The sequence below is a fragment of the Siphateles boraxobius genome, unplaced genomic scaffold, assembly GCF_051911475.1.
Source record: "Siphateles boraxobius isolate OS27281-9 unplaced genomic scaffold, OSU_SipBor_1 66, whole genome shotgun sequence".
In the NCBI taxonomy this organism is placed as follows: domain Eukaryota; kingdom Metazoa; phylum Chordata; class Actinopteri; order Cypriniformes; family Leuciscidae; genus Siphateles; species Siphateles boraxobius.
Window position 1 is genome coordinate 10,329,815 of NW_027509193.1, and position 21,958 is coordinate 10,351,772.

The 21,958-nt window shown below is 39.7% G+C and overlaps 1 protein-coding gene across 26 annotated transcripts in view; it reads left to right on the plus strand.

The window, feature by feature from the left end:
- The first annotated feature begins 2,068 nt into the window (after positions 1–2,068).
- maptb (microtubule-associated protein tau b) overlaps positions 2,069–21,958 on the plus strand; it is a 47,649-nt gene continuing 27,759 nt past the window's right edge. For 9 of the 26 annotated variants that reach the window (XM_077212155.1, XM_077212147.1, XM_077212157.1 and 6 more), the window contains exons 1-2: positions 2,077–2,340; positions 3,517–3,614. The gene's annotated coding sequence lies outside the window, so the exon portion shown is untranslated. Of the gene's footprint in view, positions 2,341–3,516; positions 3,615–4,792; positions 4,896–18,682; positions 18,767–21,958 lie in introns of those variants that run through there. The other 17 variants (XM_077212156.1, XM_077212149.1, XM_077212158.1 and 14 more) reach the window with 6 other exon arrangements.

Consider the following 21,958-nt stretch of genomic DNA (forward strand, 5'->3'; position numbering starts at 1 on the left):
CTCATAGCCTCTTTCTTTTGCGCCGTCCACGGAGGAGAGCGACAAAGAAAAAGAGGGCTTCAGGCGAGCGGAGTGCGGGGCTTTCCACGACTTCGTGAGTTCGTCGTGAACTTCCGGGAAGAAGGGGGAGGGTCTTTGTCGAGGGGCCTGTCGGCGCCCCTGCAGGAACCACTCGTCCAGTCGGCTGCGGGCGGGTTCTTCCGGGGAAGACCAATCGAGCCCGAGGTCTTCCACGGCCTTGGAGAGAACGCGGACGATCTCTGAGTCCATGCTGGATCCCGCGCTCGTGCCCGCTAGTGTCGACGGCGCGGGGTCGAAAGACGAGCCCGGCCAGTCATCGGATGCAGCATCGCAGGAAAAGCTGTCATCCTTGTCATCGTCATCCCCTGACGCGCCAAACGAGACGAGCCCCATCGCTCCGCTGGAGGGGTGTTGGTCCGCCTGTGTGAACTGGACTGGCGGCGGGGAATCTTCGGGTGGCGGTGAAGCACGCGGGGATAGACCCGGCGTGACATCACTGCAAACCACGTGCTCAGGCAGCCTCTGTGAGCGGCGTTTTTTTTTTTCGCGGCTCGACCAGAGGAGATGGCAGCACGGAAGAGGTGGGCTCTTTCGCGGTGAAGACGGCGAAGCGAGCGCGCAGCTCGGTGAGGCCCAGGGCGTCACACTCGGGGCATCCGCCTCGAGTAAGGGCAGCCTCTGCGTGGTCCGTTCCCAGGCAGCGGGCGCAGATGATGTGGCGATCCCCGTCTTGGAGAGGGCCTCGACACGAAGCGCAGGAAGGCATTTGACGCCTTGAAAATTGCTCTTTTAGAATAAAAGTGTCGCGGGGGCGAACACTGATTAGCTTTGCAAAAAGGATATAGCGATGCGCGCCGGATGGCTTAGCAGAAGGGTGATCGAAGGCGGCTGAAGGCGCCGGCGTCCTCGAAGCAGTCCTGCTGTAGGCTTGTCGACGGCGGCGGCGGCGAAAGACTCCAACAATCCGGAGGATCAGCGAAGAGAAGGTTCTTTGCTGAAGGAGATTAAATCTAAAGAACTCAGACGACGGGGCGCCCAATATATAGCCTTTGGCCACGCCCATCCTGGCGGGCTCTGACGCGCGTGGACGCGAAGCACGCTCATTGGAAGCGGGTTCAGAGTCGCCCCGTCATTGGTTCGTGCAAGTTGCCGCAGCACAGCCAATGACCGAGCTGCCTCGCTCATTACTGTATGCTGTGCAGCTGCAATGCGTTTTACATAAAGACTTCAATATTTCTCGAGAAAAGGAGTTTTCCCATAGCGTAAGCATTACGCAATAGGAGAGACCTCTCGAAAGGGAACAAAACTATTGACAGTTTCCTAACATAGTCTATTGCCCTAGAAAAAGATCATAACTTTTTAACTTTTTTTTTTTAGCTAAATTTGAACTGTATTGATGAATTATGAACACAAAATGATTATGTAGCCTATCAACAAAAATTTACCAAAAGTTGTAATTAATAAATTACAGAAAAATTACATAATTAAAGACGGACGTGACAGCCTATTTAGGCTACTATTACAAAACAATTACATTTTATTACAGTTTAAATTTAAGAGGGGTTTGGAAGTAAAACTAGCAAAGGCTAGATAAAATAATTAAATGTTAATTTGTATTTTATTTCTCATTGGACCAATATGCATTCACTAATATCAAATCAAGTAATGTTATTAAAGTCAGATTTTTACTGAATTACAAAAATCAATTACAACCCTTTCTGAGAAAGTTAGAAAGTGAGAAGACAGGGCTGAGACGCCATCTAATGGCCAGAAGTGTTTGTGACAGCCAGACTTTATCTTCTGTAGGAAAGAACTATCATTTGAAATATTAAAGGTTACCAAACCATATTGAAATAAAGAAAGGTTTAAAAATCCAACACAGGAAGACAAGTCAATACAACAAACATGATCAGGCCATTAGAGCTGTCTCTCTCATAGACACACTCAAAATGTAAGAAAAATGCTTACTCATTCTCAAGCGGGCTGGTTGCTGAGCAACTCCCACCCAAGCCCAACCTCAACCAAGAGCTCTATTGGCTTTCAAACCAGCATCTCACACATCTAAAGAACACAAGGACACTGACAGCATCAACAGCATTGCTCTTTTTCATATTCTAAACAAATCTATATTGTTTTTGCAATTAAGAAATCAATATTACTTGCTTAGCAATAGGAAGGAGGAGAATTTACAATACATTTGCCATTGCAATTTTTGTCTTTTGGGGGAAGATACCAGCAGGTTGTGCAGCGGATAAACAGAGGATCTCTTAAGACAAAGGACTGTTTATGTGAAGGTGTCCAGGTGAAGGACTTGGCTTGGTATGTAACTGGAGAATATGGCGGAATTTGGGGGAGCAGATTGTGCAATGTGTGTGTGTTTGTATCATGCATATATATATATATTTTTTTTTTAAATGGTTTAAGTCAGTAATTTATATTTTTTGCTGTAGTGTGTCAGTAGAAAATATCAGTTTACATTTCCAAACATTATTTTTGCCATTAATTGTAATAACCTAGTGAGATTTTTGCATGCACAAGGAGTCTGACAACAGCTGATCGGATCTCACCATCATCATCTCACTCACCATGAGTCTGTCCGGGATTACATGAAGAAACAGAAAAAACTAAGACAGAGAAAATCCAGAAGAACTGTGGCAAATCTTCAAGATGCTTGAAGAAACCTTCCTGGAAAGCAACATTATGAAAGATTTTAGGCACTTGTGTAAAAATGCTGTAAAGTGAGGATGCTTTTAAAAATAATGTCATAAATAGATTTTATTTATCAATTAACATCTATTAACTAAATCAAATCAATATTTGGTGGGACCACCCTTTCCGTTTAAAAAAGCTTTTGTCCTCGGTATACTTTCTCATAGTTTTTTCAGGTAGCTTTTCAGGTAAGTTTCTTCAAGCGTCTTTGACACGCTGCTGCAGTTCTTCTGTGATGGTGAGATCAGATCTCCGTGTGAGGGACATCAGCTGTTGTCAGACTCCTTGTGCATGCAAAAATTTCACTGGATTATTACAATTAAAGCAAAAAACGAATGTTTCGAAACACTACAACAAAAGCCAAAAATAACCACACGAAAATACTAGGGTGCTTAAGACTTTCGCACAGTAGGCTACTGTGTGTAATCACATCAGCAAACTTTAGCAATTAGCAAATCACATCAGCAAATCACCCCCCCCAAGCCTTTTTTCTCTCCTTCATGCATATATAAAGGTCATTATATACTTAAATATATCGAAGCAAGGCATCAAAAAGTTTGAAGTTGTTTTTGTCATCAATAGGTTTGAAAACCCTTGCTTTTACATTAAGAAAGCTTCTGACCATAAATATATTGATATTTTGTTCCTAATATCGATTCGAATGCAGACATTGTCAAATAAGATACAATAAATACACAGCATTCGGTTGTGTGTAAATATCATAGAAATGTCAGCTTCGAGTTCTTGTTTATCCTGACTGACATCATTCTCGCTCTTGCTCTCTAGCGCCATCCTCCCCTTGCAGGACGCGGAAGGATTTGTCAGGGTTTGCTCACTGGCTGACTGCTGCAGTTGGACAGACAATAACTCAGTGTGCCACAGAGGTAAGTCAACCCGGTTTACAAACTCAAAGACTTGTATTTAATAGCGATTCATTATTAATCAAGTAATGAACTAGTTTCATAAGCCTTACCACAGTTTTTTTTCGCTGCAACCAGTGTATTGGTCGTAGGATGTTAGTAAATCCGACTGTTGGGTGTGTGACGGATTATATGGGCCCGCTTTTCTTCATAGACTGATATTTAAAAAGAAACACCATACATGTAATTTCACTGAGATTGCATCGATAAGGAAGTGCACATATATCTGATTGCTTTCTTTATTCCTTTGCATCTAACGTTACCGTTAGCAACTTATTTTCATAGATGCACAATATGGACAATAATCATTTACTTAATGTAAAGAATATTACATTCCACTTTATTTGTCTTTTTTTAATGACGTGCGTCGCATCGTAGAAATCTCGAGGCATTGTGGCGATTCACGCATGCAATGCTTCACGTGCACGCGGTTTGCCGGTGTGGAAAACCATAGAAGTATGTGAGACATTGATGGAACATAATGTGGCTCACACCGGTGTGTTAAGTCAGTCTGGATGAAAGGTGCCGGTGCTTTCTAGATATATTTTGTGGCCATAACCATTGACAAATCGATAATCGGGGTTTTGCAGCTTTTGAACCCGGTCCTCATCCGTCTGGATGCGATAAACGCACTCGACGTTGATCCTCAGATGTAAAGGGATTTTCTCAGTTTGCTCCATGTTGAAAATGGTGCTGATGTTGCATGTGTATTGTCATGGTTTCTATAGAATCTGCAAGAATCCCTTATCAGTGAATTTAAACTGATTTTTAAAGCGTTTATAAAAGAACCCCGTTTTCTTTAGGAACCAGCCCGCTTATTAGATGCTGACCTTACATTTGTAACACCACATGGGGCTTTTGTCTGGGCGACTCTGCAAATGCAAGTCTTTCGAATAATATTAAAACATTTTATAGTGTGACATCACACAAACATACTTTTTCTAGGCTATTGGAAAACAGAGCCTTGATCCCGACATTTAATACATTTTCTCTGTTCTATTTTGTTTTACTTCAGTTTACAATGAAATTATTAAACATAAAACAACAATTTTTTTTTCATTTTTATAATTTGGATGAGGATGGATGAGGATTTTCAAGGCAGCGGACACACCTTGCTCCCCCGCCCTCCCCGTCTCTCTCTCTCGCTCTCTCTTCCTCTTTCTCTCTCACGCGCCCTTTCTCTCTCTATCACATCACGGTCGTTGCTCTGCCACACTCTCATCATCCGCGCCCATTGTTCACATCGTAAGTAGCCTACCTCTCTTTTTTGAAAATAAACATTATTTTTTTGAAAAGCTTTACTGTAGCGTTTGGAACGTAACGGTCGAAATCCTCGTCTGCATCTTCTTCAGCACTTCCTCCCCCACGCCCATCTCTGCTGGACACGCCGTGCCTGTCTTCAGCTCAACGACAGTGTCGCTTTCATTTTTATATCCTAATATTTAAAGATTACGAAATGATATCTGCGGGTGGTATTTCACCATGGCGTTATAGCATAGTTTGTATTCTGTCGGCTAATGTATACCTGTATGTGCATTACGCATATCATCATAACACGTGACAAATCTAGATTAGCTAAACCTTAAAATAATTTTTTTTTTGGGGGGGGGGGGGGAAACCAAACAAACAAAAAATAATCTCTTGGGGTTGTTTTCTCTTCAGTTGGACGAACAGAACAAAAATGAACAACAAGGGATGAGCAAAAAGAATATTATCCTCTTAAAGGGTCATTCCACCGGTGGATACATGAATATGTATTGAAAGTGGGTCATATGGGTCAAGTGTAGTAGAATAGTATCATACATTTCTCATTTGGGACCTTCTTAACTGATTAAAGGCAGAAAATGACTTTTTAGTGCTTGTGGATTGTAGACAACAATCCCCATAGTGCATTGCAATGCTCAGCTCCGCAGACCACTCCCACTACAGTAGCTAGCTTAACTGCAAGATATTTGTGCAATGAACCTGCCACGTGAGCGTGTTAACAAATTGAAAATAAACTTACTTTACAGAAAGACGACCATTTGACCCTGTAGGCTTTGGCTGACGTTGCCAGTTGAACGTAGGTATTCTAAAGTAGGTCTCCAGGACGCCGCTATCCATATGGGGTGCGAAACTCGGGTGAGCAACAACACACACGTCCGTGTCATCCTCCAATTCCGTAGCACAGCTGGAATTCTCGGCAGCAGACAGACTCTTGTTCTGTGTCCATTGGCGCACAGTGAGAGCACAGGCACCACCAATCTGCCCCAGCTTGAGCCATTGCGGGCTCCTCGTCCGCGGCAGGCAGATCGTCTGCATCGGCTGTGGTGACAGCAGCTTCAGCCGCCTCCGGTTCCTCCATAGCCCTCAGCTGCTCGTCGCTATACTGTGGCTCATAAAGGTAGCCACGAACATCCGTTTCTACCATAACTTCGTCAAAATCCAGATCCTCCATAATCCATCCACCTGTGTATTCAGTACCTTCGTCCATATTTTCAAAAAGTTTCTCCCGGTGAAATCAAACGCACTGGCACTGATCTGATAGGTCTGTTAGCGCATTAGGTCCAACCCCCTATGGGCGGGTTTCAAAGGGTGGGAACTAGTGCTTGTAGTCTTCACAGAAATCCCCCCCTTTTACACTTCCTCCTACAATGACGTAAAATGACGATTTTTGCGTCATTGTAGGAGGAAGTGAAAAAGGTAAATAGAGGATTTCTCTCGTCTCAGGGGAAAATGAAAGAGTGTTGCACGACCATTCAATAGTATGACTGGATTTCTAACAATGGAAATCTTAATGAAATCTTAGGGTGGAGTGACCCATTAAAGAAAGGTCCTCCTGACCAGTTTTGAACAAATTTAGAAAACCCAATATTCCAGTAGATCTGACAAACATTCTTTCAAATTCTGGGTCTACTCACTTTTTGTAGGCTAGTTGGGCTAATTATCTATAGGTCCTAGATTTATTATGTCATTTGCAGTCTCTGTAGAATAAAAGCAAAAAGGTACATTTTTAAAAGTCTAGATGGAGGGAGTTGCTTTTGTATACAAAAATACAGATGCAAAATTTGCCATTGAAGACTACAACTACAAACATCTTCATCAGTATTATTTTGACGGCAGCTATTGAGACACAGAGATGGAATATTTTGTAAATCTGATTCAGTTTACAGACCATGCACTGAAGTGTGTGTTTCTCAGCTTTACACTGTTGATCTTTTTATAATTTTAGAACAAAGGAGAATGGACTCAATTCAAACTGCATTTCTCTTTTAATTACAATTTATGCAACTTGTGGCCCTCTAGAGTTTAAAAAACAAAACGGCATGCATTTTGCAGAAGAACATTGTTTTGGTTGTGCTTCGGCATCAGTGTGACTGCGGATGAATATGGTTGTCTTCCTGCTCAGAAAACATTCACTAATGCTCTTAAGAGATATAACCAGTTTATATGGAAAGGATCTCAAGCTGACTAGCTGAAGAAATTACTATAGCTTTAGCTATTAATAGACATGGTACTTCCTTGAAAATAAATTCCAGCAGAGCTACAACAACCATGAAATTACTCTCGCAATAGATAATGCTTTACAATGAACTACATATGGCAATTTATCTATTCAATAAAATACCCTACTCACCTGTTGAGTAATAAAAATGCATCACCATGTCACTTTTCAAACTTTTAAAATCGACATGTCCAAAAAGCCAAGCCGATCTTAATTCTGGTTTTATTACGAGCTCTGCCGTGTTGTTTTTTTGCCAGCAGACTCTCCTCTTTTTTCAGCTTTAAAAAAAAAAAAAATGAGTTTGAGCTGTAGCTGCTTCATGTCAACCTTTCTCGCTCGTTGTCACAACTAACCTATGCCACCCCCACATGCGTCAAAGTAGCCGGAGCAACTTTTCACTATTTATAGATATGACCAGACGTAAAAGGAGGAGTAACGCAAGTATGCAATTTCGCACAAAAAGCATCCCACTCGGTCTAAAATATAAACTCTTATAACGGGCTTACCATTGTGAATCATGGTTAGACATAAACACGTTTTGGGTACGTTTGGATTGATGGTGTATGAGTTTAATTTAGTAAATTTTGAATAAAAAAAATGTTACATATAACTTTTAAGATAAGATAAAATGTCACTATATGAAGGTTGCATCTTCCTGAATATTGATTCTTATAATGACTGCATCATCATTTACCTTAGTTCATTCAGTAAAAGTCAGAATAATAAGTTATTTAATCAATAATGTCAATAAATTTTGACCTCTAAAAACATGAATTAAATCAGAGTATGTAGTGATAGACTACGTTTCATAGTATACTTTGTTAGAGGGTCTCCACAAGGGGGAAGTTAGCATTAGGGACAACTTTGATTTGATTAGAAGAGCCATTATTACCCAATCAGATCTCAGGAACTTCCGGAGTTACCGGAGCTGCTCATTGTTGGCTACAACACATGACAATCCAGATTCAACATGTTTTTGCTGTTTGAAGACAGTGAGACAGTGTCTCTGTGGTCTGGTAGGCCAGATCCCATGCAGTGTGCACTGCAGTCCTAAACGTCCTGATGCACCATGACAAAAGATGACTAACTTCCTGTGTGCAGCGCCTGGAGATCACAAAAAACTGTCTTGCACACACACACACACACAAACTGATTTCATAGAGTTAATACTAGGGATGTCACGATTCTCCAAATCCTCGATTCGATTACATTTTCGATTCGATTCTCGATTTTGAAGCACAGGTTGCTGTTGCTCCTAAAAAGCTGACATCAGTTCATCGCAATCTCACACATCTCTGTTATTATCAATGAAGCTGACTGCACAATGAATCTTTCATAATATATAGCCTACACTTTTTTTGTTATAATTAGAGGATTTGCCAGCTTACAGAATTCAGCTCTGAACAAATAGTCCGTTTTGAGCGGTGAGGAGAGTCTATCTTAAATGCTTCTGATTGGCCATTGCGTTCAAGAAATCAACACATATGTCTGTGATTGGCTAAATCGCTCAACGCTGCAAACATGTTTTAAATAGAAACTCTGGCCTGTAAATCGTTTCTATTTTGTTTTAGTTGTTCTTGTTGCTTTTCTGCAACAGATAAATAAAAATGTATTCGCTTTTATACTTTTTATTCATAGATATTTCTAGTTTGCGGGAGTCCCGCGAATCGTTTTATATACACACACAGAGTGAGTGCATTAATGCCCGTGCTCGCACTCGGCCATCAAATCTAGTCCCGCGCCCCACTCTATTGCGTTGGGAGTGCACGTCTCTAGATCAAGGAACCAGCCCGAGGATAGTGACGGGCAATACCAAGTTCGGGCTCGGGCATAGAATCTAAGTTAGAGGACTCACAGCCTTTCAACACGTGTGTTTTTTTTCCGCGCCGTGATGAGTCGTTCATGAACGATCCGTTCATTGCCTCTGTCACGCAACAAATGAACAAAATAATCGGAAGGTCAAGTAATTATTAATGTTCCCTGTAAATTATTTTTGACTGCATTATAATGATTTCTTAATTCAGAATATGATCAAGATTGCGTAGGTGGATGTGTTCGGGGAATTTGTCTGTTAAAAGTATAACATTTAAAGCCCCTGAAATGACTAGAAAAAAGATTAGTTAATTTTGATGAACGAGATTGAACAATAGAGTCAGTAAAACAATCCGAAATTTCCATCAGGGGCGCGACATGGGGGCGTGGCAGCATCGACGATTCCATTTTTTATTTTGATTTTTGAGATTGTGAATTAATTTCGATCGATTTCGATTTAAAATCGAAATCGTGACACCCTTAGTTAATACATATTGCATTCTCTTTATTGAAGCCAGTTGAATAGTTAGAATGTCTGTGCCTCACAGCTATCTGCATCCACACACATTTTGTGGCTGGATGTATATCATCAGATTGACATTTTCCTCTTCATGCCAGCATCTGTACGACACATGTTCACGTAAATGCCAACCATCGTTTCTGGGGACTGAATATTTTCTTTTGCTAAGTGGATCATGCTGTTATCGGCAGAAATTTCGTCTGGCAGCATGACCATTATTTCAGCCAGAGTCGGCACACACACACTGACTGCTCTGCCAGTCGGTTAATTTAATGTCCAGATTCAGTTCAGTGAGGTGTGATCTGAACTCTTGAGAGTCTGGGCTGCGGGTCCAGAAACCACATGGCAGATGGGAAGGTTCTGTCTTTCGGTTAGATCAAGGACATCTCTGCTTGAGCAGGTGTGATCACCACAGATCTGTTTATGCAGAAATGAGGTTTAATGCATTCTTGTAGTGATACCTGTTATTTACATTCTCCTTGAGAATGACTTTATTAGCGCTAATAATATCGTTCTGTGCACTTTTTTTGGGGTAAGATTAAATAGAATTACACAATCTTGTATGATGCTTCTCTTAAAGGGATAGTTCAGACAAAAATTTAAATTCCCATAATTTACTCACCGTCATGTCGTTTCAAACCTTTATGACTTTCTGACTTCTGTGGAACTCGAAATGTAAATCATTGAAGAATATTTTGGCTACTTTGTTACATAAAGTGAGTTAGGGATCAAGATCCAAAATCACCAAAAAAGCATCATGACTCATGCACTATATTCCAGATCTTCTCAGCACTCATGCACTGTAAAAATAATAATATATGTTGTTGTTGTAAATAAAACAAAGATTGTTGGAGAATGTATATAATACATAATTTCAGTCTTCTTTAAAATTTCATTTCATTTCATACTTGCCGTTTCTTAGTAATTATTTGTGACAAGCAAAATCTGAGTAAAAACTGTTTCAAAGTAATTTCTAAACCATTTTTTTCACAGTGTATCTAAGGAACATACCAACTTTTAATTATTTATTAATTAAGTCATTATGGCATAGCCTTGGTGTGTTCGTTAGACAGCGATATACAATTTGTGAACAAATTGAACAAAGAATTGTTTTAAATTCAGTGAATCTATTGATTTCTTCAAGAATCGGACAGATCTAGTTCTCACTAACTCAATTAGCCATTCCCACTGGATATCAGGTCACTGGAGAGAAAATTAATAGTGAATAACCATTTTCCTCACACAAAGCTATCATTTGACTTAAGAAGACATGGAATATAGTTTAAGAGTTGTGTGGACCACTTTTTTGATACGTTAATGGTGCTTTTTTGTAATTCTGTAGCTCGACAGTCCCCATTTACTTTCATTATAATACAAAGAATGGTCAGATCCACTGTTGTGTTTCACAGAAGAAACAAACCTCTTAAATTTTTAGGTGAACTATCCCTTTAAACACATTAGCATGATTTTGGGGCGGTGAATTCAAAGAAAAATCCAGAAATGCTTTCCTCAAAAAAAGTATTTTCTCTTCCACTGAGGAAAGAAAGACATGGATATCTTGGATGGCATTGGGGTGAGTGAATTAGTAGGACATTTTCATTTTGAGGTGAACTAATCCTTTAACCACTGGAATTAACTTACCAGTTGATCTTGCTGGCTGGTGCAAGCATGCTACTTTACTTGAGGCAATACTAAACATTGCCTTGATTAGTCCGCACCTGCCACGCACTTGGGCACGTGGAGACATGCATCCATTACCAACACTGATCCTGCTGCCCAGTGCTGGAGCTCTGCGGGAACAGACAGAGAGAGAGAGAGAAAATGAGAAAGAGACAGACTAAAGGGTGGAGACATGAGATGGAGAGATGGCTGCTCACTTCTGAAGTGATGCTGCAATCTGCGCTGCGAACTGAGATGGACAAAACTAGGTCAGAGGCAGAGAGGCAATCAACTGTGTACCGACAGGGAAGCTAGCAGAGACCAACAACCAAAGCACAAAACACAATATTTACTTCTCTACAACTTGTAAAAATAGTCAACAATTTCATGCTGAGCTGCCCTCAGGAAGAAGTTTCATTTGAGTGGACTTAACTTCGGTCTTTGTTTTTTTGTTTTTTTTGCTGCTGCATTGTTGCAGAGGCATTCCAGAACCTTCTCCTGGGCACTTCAATTACACTGCGCACAGGGCACTTACGTAATTGGTGTGCCTGAAACACTCTGAGAGAGACCCGTAAATTTAGTGTACAGAACAGAAACGCTGAGCTGGAGAGGACAGTCTGGTTAATTTAACCCTCAGTGCCTATCTGGGCTGTTAAAGGGGATGAATGATAAACAAGCTAGTATTTTAGTTACAGGGCAATGACCTTCCAATATAGAGCTGCGTTCAGAGTAAACCAGCATAGTGAGTGGATTTAAGCACATTCACTGGTCTAAGGAATAAACACCAACGTCTGTAGACAATCATAGTCCATTTGTCTTCAGTCTGTAAACCTGAACTTAACAACTATTATGATGTAAAGCTTACAGATTTTTGTGTGGAGTATCCCTTTAAGTGACTGCTAGATGGTGGTAAAGCAGTGAAATTAAATCAAACATATTGTGTATCCCTACGGAAAAAAAAACACAAAAACTTAATTGGATAGTGACAAATGATCTCTATATGACAGGTTGTTGGAGGGGAGGATATGAAAAATAAGAGAGCTTGGACGTCAGTCCATAAAGTCTTCAGGGCAGGCAAGATATTATATTTGAAAAGATTACAAAGTTTTTCCTTTGGTATAACATGACCAGATTAACAGTTCACAATAAAACCAGGAATGTTTATTAAGAAAGAAATGATATAGGGTAAAGCTTTGATTCCATGTTAACCTTAAGGTAAACCTCAATGTATTTGTGGCTTGGATATAGACTGGTAATGGGAGACTACAAATGGATAGATTACAAATAATGAATTTTAAAGCCACAAGGGGCTAACATAGTAGGCTAATCCTCTTATTAAGACATTAACCTTTATTACGCAGGAAAAATCCATATTCTTAGTGCTAGAAGCTGGTACATGGATTATGAACCTTCTGAGGGACCAACCTAGGGAAATTATGATGAATTTATTGTGTATTCACCATATTGACTTGCATGATAGTTTGCCGTAGAAGCAAGAAAACGTTTTTGAGAGCATTATGGATGTTCATATCTTAACTCACCAGGTTTTCTACTGTTTGTTGTTTAATATAGTTTTTGAAGATGGCCGCTCTATTGATTTCTCCTTTTATTGCATCAGCTGGGATCTGTAAACGTCTGCAGTTTCTTTACACATTCTCTAAGCCAGCAGGACGGTTGCCCTTATTTTCTGCCCTTGCTAAGGGCTGTACATTTACTGACAGGGCCTAAATTACAGAAACAGACATACATGAGGTTACACGAGGTTATGGATGGCCATCTCATCAAGTTGAGGCACACACACACTCCTGGTATCTGGTGTGCGGGGTTTGACAGATGGCCATTTTTCCAATTGAATGAGCAAAAGTCGAGTCAGTTTAGCAGAAAAACGGCCAATCCTACTAACCAGGACCACTGACAGGTTACATTGCGTCACGTTTAATATCCATATTCTTATTCAATGCCATGCCGTATTGAAAACTGGTCACTGGTTCTTCAATACATGATGCTGTTGACAATATATACACACATTAAATTATGAGAATAATATTGACTATACCACCAATGTGAAAAAAGGTCTTCTAATAAAATATTGGCATATCCAATGATTATTTCACCCTCAAATAATTCACCTCTTGTATCAACCTGGGGTGAGTTTCCCAAAAGCATTGTTAGCCAACTATGGTCTCAAGATGCATCGTTATCAGCAAAATTTAACGAATCGGGTTTCCCGAAACCATACTTCCAACAAACATTTGCAAACAGCTAGTGCAAAATCTATTTGTGGTTGGCATTGACATCGTTGAATAAACATGAGCACTGCACGTTTCATAGTCAAATTTTTATATGAAGGTATCTGATTTGGACTGACGATTTTAAGAAAAGTTTTGATATTATTTCAATTTAATCTTTCTTTATCTTTCCTGATAAAGCAGCCTTTATGAGCACTTTCTGCTTTGTGTACAGCTGTTACCGTGGAAACCGCTATTTCCTAAAGCGCCTCCTGCTGGCTCTTCTTTGTAAACAGCATTATTTTGTGGGACCTTAGAAACCTGTATTAATACTAGTGTGGAATTTTTCTAAAATATTCACTCATGACAGTAAAATAATGCAGTCTAAGTCAATCTACTGCAGTATTTCATTTCTCAATCAGTAGAAAATGTGGTTAACACCCAGTAATGCTTGAAAAAAAACAATATACCGTCAGATACCGCGAAACCGGTATAATTTTGAAAAATACTGTGATATGGATTTTTGGTCATACCGCCCAGCACTACAAACAGCATTGCAAAGTTGTGTGGTTGGAATGACAGCTCTTGGCCTATGTTTAGAAGCATAGTTTCTTGTTTCTATGACATTTAATAAAAATCTAATAAATTATTACCTTGAGCAAAATAAGCAAGCTGACATTTAGTACAATCTGTATTTCATTTAAAATGTATACAAATGTCATTTACCTCTTTTAGTTACTCAAGAGATTTAAATCAGCATTTTTGATGAGTGTACATGTGCGTAAGTGCTCTAGAATGCAAGAACAAGCCTATGATTGAATCTGGAAATTAAGTAAAATAACTGAGAAAAAATAGGTATTACTCCACCACCTGCTTGACATCAATAACCAACGTGGTTGAATGAGAAATTTGCGACGATACAATTTTAGGAGACAGTCATGACCAGCTAGTTGATTTCTTCAACGACGCATCGTACTATGGTAGTTAAGCAGCGAGCATTTACGTCATTGTACGGGAAACGCACCTCTGGTTTAGATTTTGTGTCTGGATTGATAAAAAACCTTGTGGGCCATTTGACCCGGATCTTGTGTAATGTAAGTCAGCCAATCTGCGTGGTGATGGGAAAAATATGTGATTAGTGGGGTTATATTAACTCACAAAAGTTTTTTGGTCTCCCACAAAAGTATTGCTGCCCCCTGCGAAACTTTTGCTTGCAAAAGCACTTGAATACAGTTTTCCCTCCATCCACATACTATTTCCATCACAAAAGCTTAACACAACGTTTTTTGGCGAAACAAAAGTTTTGCGAGAGAAGGCAAAATCTTTGAAATAATTGAACAACCCTACCCCCCCCCCCTCCCCCCCATCTATTTTTTTTATAACATTGCCATGGCTGTTTAGAGCTATCATTCATCGTTATCAGATTAGAGTTAACCAAAACTCAGAAGGTCATCAGACGGTCAGTGAGTGGACTGTAGGTGTGTGTCTAATGGCTACACATGGATACAAGTTTGTCGATGAACACGACCTCAAGAAACCTTTCAGATCTGTCGTGCTGCAGGATCATTTAGCACAGTGTGCCCAGGCAAAATAACATGTGATCTGATGCGAGAGGACAGGGCTCAGTGCAGTGAAAATACCCATGATTCTCTAGTCCTCTAGATGTGATGGCAGCCCATTGCACTGTTGTGGCAAAATCAGTGAAAGTCCCTGTAGAAATCTGCTGTATCATACAGTTGCAGGCTCTGTCTGTGTTTGTCTGTCACTCTTTCTTTCCTCTTGTCTGCAGTTCCATTATCCTTTCATCCCTGAAGTGCTCTCTTTCTCTGTCCTCCTCCCTCTCCTTTTCTCGCTCGTTGAATTCTTTCCTCCTGCTTGTTTCGTCTTTGTTTCTCTCTCCTTTTTCGCCTACTCGCTCTTGTCCTTTCAGCTCAAAAACCCTCACACATTCCCTCTCTGTTTTGTCTCCCTCATCCCTCACTCTCTGCTCGCTGTTTACTGTAGGGTTGAAAGGGTAGCTGGGCTCAGTAATTCTGATTTGGACCTTCTCTGCAAAAAGTTTCAGTAGCCCCAACAATTATGCATTTTATGAAGTTTATTAAATGTGGTGTGAAATAGTGTATAAAATATAGAGAATAAAATACAGTATTAATATTTTCATGAAACATTTTTTTATAATAAATAAAATAAATAAACAATGTAAGAAAACACATGAAAGTAATATAATTTAGATTTTTATATATCTTATAACAATTTAGATTTTTATATATCTTATAACAATTTAGGTTTATATAAATAATAATAGTATATTTTAATATAATAAACCTGCACCCTCCTCTCTCTCTCAGTCTCTGTTTCACTTTCATCCTCTCCTTTTTGCTCTCTCATTCTCTCGTGCGTTCTGCAGTAATGTGTCCTGAATATTGATGAGGTGAGAATTGCCGTCCCTGGCTGCTGGCCAACTCACATTACAATTCTCCGCCTCACCCCTGCCCACTTCAGTACGGGCCACCCCCTACTCAGATCAGCCACAGCCACATGTAGCCAGCCATGTGTTGTCTTTTAAGAGACCCCCACATTCTCAAGTCTACCCTTCATAAATCCACCTTTACCATTCAGCTCATTTCAGCGTTGCCCTTTCTGCTCTGTGCCAACCCCTTAAACTAGAGAGAGAAACATCCATAATTTGGCAGAAAGTCGTAGGCCTCTTAAAGGGGCATTGACATTCTGCCATTCACAATCATTCAGATCAAGTGCACCCACTAAGCACTGTGAACAGCGACTGTTGCAAATCTGACTTAAAGCCAGAGGAGACCAAATTGCATGAGCTCAAAACTCGGCCAGCAAATTCACAAAGGTCTGCTTCTGAAAAGAGAAAACAACATGAAATCTCAAATTGCGCTGTTTACTTTATTAATACACATTCCTGGTCTTTATATGTTATTCATTGTCCACGTAATTCAATAGAAAGAAAATGTTTGTCTTTGCAATCTTTTATCAAGTTGTAATACCTTGCTCCATCAATCCCTCTTGTTCTTCAGCCCCATCTGGTGCCCACTTTCCAAACTTGATTCCCTATGGATAAGATCAAGTGTTGACTTGATGGAAATTGACATGCTTTTTATAACCATGGGTTCATAGCCTTCCAGCAAACACTGAATCACACATCAAGTAAACACATTTTCCTGCTGTCCAGACCAGCAAGTGCATTCTCAGGATATTTTATCCTAGTTGATGGCCATTTGGTATTGGTTAAGTTGGTGAACCTGCACAGCCATTTTGTTTCCCTCCAAAACTTGGTTGACCAGTATGGCATTGCAAGTGAAGCTTCAAGATAGTTACAGCAAAGTTCAACATAAAATAAGCATTTTTCAGGGCTCGAATTTCGGTGCGGGATTGCGGGTATTGCGCATCATTTTAATCATTCCCGCAGGTCTTGTGTTTATAATGCGGGAAATTCCCGCAAACATTCATTCAATCTAGCATGTAGGCCTATGAGTGAATTTAACCTAACAGATTATAAGATCAAATCAGTCATTTTAAAACTTTATGCGAGACGCAATTTCACAAACAGCGTGAGTGATTCTGCCAATGCCGCGTCTTCTCTGTCTCTCAAAATGTGTTGCACAAGGCAAGCCAATCGCGCTGCAGCTGCAGGCGGCGACCCTAGACTCTCGCGTTTCAGGAGTCGGGACATATGATGGAAATGTCACTTGCACAATCGGGCCATTTAACGGCCAAAAGCACACAACATTGTCTTAATTCCGGTCTTGGGGAGTATCCTCTCAAACACAATCGGTTAAGTCTTAAAAAAATAATACAAAAAGAAAATGCATGTGACACTACAATGAAAAAAGTATGGGCCGTTCACGTTACGTCTTTTTCACGCTCATCCTTTACTGAAACGTCTTCGTCTTCATGGAGAACGTGGCTCATGATTGCTTAGCAACAGGGAGCCCTTTTTAAAAGAGGAGAAAGTGGCGCGGACTGCGCTTTACACGCAACATGTGAACGTTGGATCCGTGCACTAGCTCTTAAAGTGAGAGTAGCCTAAAATGTGTCTGTCGTTATTGTATATAAAACAACAAAAGATAGCATTAATTGTAAGGAATCAGGATTAATAGCCTATGTATTCAAATTATACAGGACTAAAAGACTATTCCGTGTTATTTTACATTTGATTACTTTTTTCCGTTTCTGTAGTATTTCTGAATACTAGTGTTATTAGACCTAAACTTTTCTCTTTATTTCATGTATTTGTTTGTGCTACTTTTTTCAATTTAATTCAAAGATTGAAATCAAGCTTTCTTTTGTTGTGTAAACTAAAAAAAATGACCCCATTGTAAAAACACAAATACAATGAGTGAGCAAACATTTAGCTGAACGTATTTTTAAAAATTGTCTAAAAAATCCTCCCCATAAGAATAACCTAAAGGGGGATTTCCCCCCTATTTTCCAAAACGAATTTCAGGCCCTGATTTTTGTAAGGTTTTACTCACCCTTGTGTCATTCTAAACTTGCAGGGTTTTCTTTCACAAAAGGAGACAAATTAAAAAAAATCACACTGCTCTAAGAGTACCATGAAAATAATAAATAATTCATATGGCCCCAAGTTTGCTATAGGCCTATTTCAGCTATGTGGGAGGAACAGACTAATTTTAATTCTTTATTAATAGAAAATAAAGAAACTCATATGTAACGATGTAAAAAGAAGGCATTTGGCGATGTCATCTAACCAAAATGAACTTGTAAAGTCAGCATGAAACAGATGTTGCAATCATCTTTTCTCCTCTATTGTGGCATATAACCTAGTGAAACAGTTTCTTGAATCAGAAAAAATGTAGGGCAGGACTTGATTTTGTCTATGGGGAACTGATTGGATCGTTTTTGATTGCTAACTGCTGCAATCGTGTGAATGACAGGTTGCTGGAAAGGAGGGATTGTCATCTTCAGAGAAGAGATGTTATTGCGAGAGGGAGGGGACAATAATATTTTTGATTAAAGATTACCTATATAAGCACACACATTCTTTAAAAAATGAAGCAGGATAAATCATTTATAAAATCCTGCATGGACCAAATTAGACATCTGATCAGCTTACCAATATCATAAACACACCATCTGCTGAGGACCAGCTGCTGGGCGATCCTTTATTATTTCCATTTTTGAGCATTTCACCGGTTTCTCCCAAGTTTGTGTTTTGCAACAAACATTTTTAGTAAATACATAACATCAGTGCCTATTGATGTAGCGGTGGTTTCCACTGTTTATCTAGTTCTGGACTGACTGTGGTTGCAGATGGTTTCTAAGCTCTGTTTACTGGTATCACAGCTCATTCTGAATAATGCATGGGAACCCTGCGGGAGTAAGGCTTGAATTTGCACCACTGCTGCCTCAGGGAAATCCAGCTTGTGTGAGTTTATTATGAAGGTGGCAGATTCCCACCGTGGTATTTTGAGAGAGATGCTTCCTAATCTTTAACACACTTGTGCAGTCATGGTACTGGGACTAGGGATGTGCCCGAAGCCAAATACTGTGTCTGGAAAGGAAATGAAACGGCTTTTTTTAAAGAACATGGTGTTATAAAAAAATATATTTTAATGCTTTTGTGTTCTCTCGCAATTATGGGTATAGGGGTGTAGCAATATATCGTGTCACAATATATCACAATAAAAAAATACAACAATATGTATGGTGGATAGTGACAATCTGTATTGTGTATAGGTCACCCAAAATAAAAAATTACTGTGTGGGAAAATTTCAAGTTTACAGAGTTTTACTATATAGTGTTGAATATAGTTTAAAATAATGCAATGCAGGAATATTTGTGGGTCCTGATAATGCCTTATGTTACCTGTGAAAAGTGGCCTACATTATTTTAAATATATCTAGTCAGTGACAGAGTGCAAGCATGAGGGTATCATTACACCCCTTGTTTGGTAATTGTAGGCTTATTGTATATAATTTGGGGGCTGCTTTTTTGCCATCAATATGCGGGATATTAAAACCGCTTCTGAATGTACGCTCGTATTTTACTTTTGCTTTCTAATTCATGATCATGCGTACTCCGTTAGGGAACGGCGGTACTGACCAGGCGTTTTACATGATAAGATATTTGTCAATGACGCTCAGGATCTGTTGCATACCAAATCCTCTGACATCGTCATGTCAGTCATCTCTCCTTACTATGTGTTTTTCATTTTCTGTGCCTTTCCGATTTCCGATTTAGGCTTTGGGCACATCCCTACTGGCCTGGGGATAAAACACCTTCAGGTTCAAAGCAAAGGGGATTGTTTACCTAAAATTTGAATGTTGTTTCAAACCCATATGAATCGGTGGAACATGAAAGGTATAAATTTGACAACTTGTTTCCATATTCTTTGCCATGCATTTACAATAAATGGGAACCAAAGCTTCTAAGTGTAAAAAAGCCACAAAAACCATAAATTGCTCCACTCATACTTAGTCAGGGTGGGAAATTAGCACCCGCCACCAGCCAATGGCTGGTACTTTTTCAAAGTGGCGGGTGACTTTGCCTTGTATACCAGCCACAGTGGCGGGTAAATTGTAAAACATATTTTTATTGGTTACTACTTAAAACATTCCTTGTAACGGATTGGACATCTTTTGTCAAAGAATGCTGTTGCTAAGTAAAAATAATGCACTTTTGTCGAGTAACTAATTTGATTGGTTTTCAGCGCTGTGCTTTACGGACACAGCGCACGGACACGGCGCTGAACGGACCGTGACACATATAGCCGAGGTACAGACGGAAGGAAAATTAAAAAAATATACCCGGTGTTAAGAGGCCCGCCGCGGAGTCAGCAGTATATGATTGTACAACCTGTTGAGGGCGAAGTAAATAAAAAGTGAAGGTACTTTTCGAACAAGTGGCGCATTGATGACGAAGGGAAAACGAGGGTTCGCTTAGTTCGCTTACTGTCGAACCTATGCGTTGTCCGAAAATGCAAACAATTCGTTCGTTAGAGGAACAACTAACCTTAAAATAGAGTCAATGAATATGAGCAATTCTATTCAGAAACATCCATGCGATCGGCAAAAAGGGCAGACCTTTTCGGGACTACGTTTGGATGTGCAAGTAAGTAAATTACTAACTTGAAGTTGTGTTTTGTGATGGCTAGATAGCTATCGTTTTTTTAGTTTAGCGATAGTTTTAGCAGCGGCGAGGATAGGAGCCGATACCGTGGGTGCTCCGGAGCTCGATTACGTGTCAGTTAAACTTTTCATCTCCAATCCTATCTGTATTTGTGAGAAGTGGTGCTGTCCTGAGTTGAAAGATAGCCTACTTTACGGCTTTATTATCGAGTTAACCCTCTGGGGTCGACAAACGCGCGGGCACGTTTTGCTGGATTTTTTTCAAATAGCAGCAAAATACATTTAAATACTCCATCGTTTATGGTCATACAGAGTTAACTAATATTAAAAAATAAACTGTAAAATAACCATGCATAAAACTCTCTCAAAAATACAAACATGTACATACATGTTGCTTACATGTTTGTGCTAATAGTGCTTTTTTTTTTTTTTAAAAAGGGGCTTGCGTCCGTGAGCATCCACAGGGCAAAACATAAATTGGCTCCTGAGTGCAGCATAAATCATATTGTTAAATGGATAAAACGAATGACATATTTGTAATGGACGTCAATGTTATCAAAGTCACAGTTCTCATTCATAAATTTGAATTCCAGAAAAAGTGGCTGGTAAAAAATACAAGTGGCTGGTAAAATTGGGCATCCACCAGCCATTGTGGCTTGTGGGCAAAAAAGTTAATTTCCCACCCTGTACTTATTCATATGGATTTACAAATGAAAACAGATTTTTTAGGATGAACGATCCCTTTAAAAAGCCATTTTGGCTTCTGATGCTGTTCCTTCCTGCTGGTCACTGCTGACTTTAAAGATGATGTAATTGACAAATGTAAATCCACCCCTGCAGCTTCGGCACTATTTTCAGCTCCACAGCACTTCTGGCCTAAAACAACTTGGTTTTCTTTATGACCCCCACATCCAGATGACCTTGCTGTGTGATCTCAGAGTACAAGCAAATAATTCTGGTGTCTGATTATGTACACGTGGGTCATTGACAAAAAGGATTTATGGGATGTGACAATGTTGCATGTAAGCCATCTATTCCATTTCGACAAAAATGGAATTCGTTTGTATAAACGTCCTGTGTGAAGGAGATGGATGAGAGTGTTCACTTTACTGTCTCGAGTGTGGATTTACAAATAGCTCTGCTGGGACTACATAAGTTTAATCTACTTTCAAAGTATAAAGCAGAACTGCTAAAATGAAAACCACATTCTTAGTTGTAAAAGGAAGCACACATTCAGACACAAACGACACAGCACATCAGTGACCATAAGTAAAATAACAGGATACTCTTTTCTCTGGGTATGCTTTCAGAGGAAAGGAAATCCCAGTGCCATCAATCCCTCATTCATTTAACCAACCATCTGTCACGTCTGTGAACATTTCCCAGCCTAATTAACAAACTAACTGGCTGACAAACTAACTAACATCATAGTTTTATCATAGTTAAATAAAGGTTACTAACAACAAACCAACATACCAGCTAACTCATA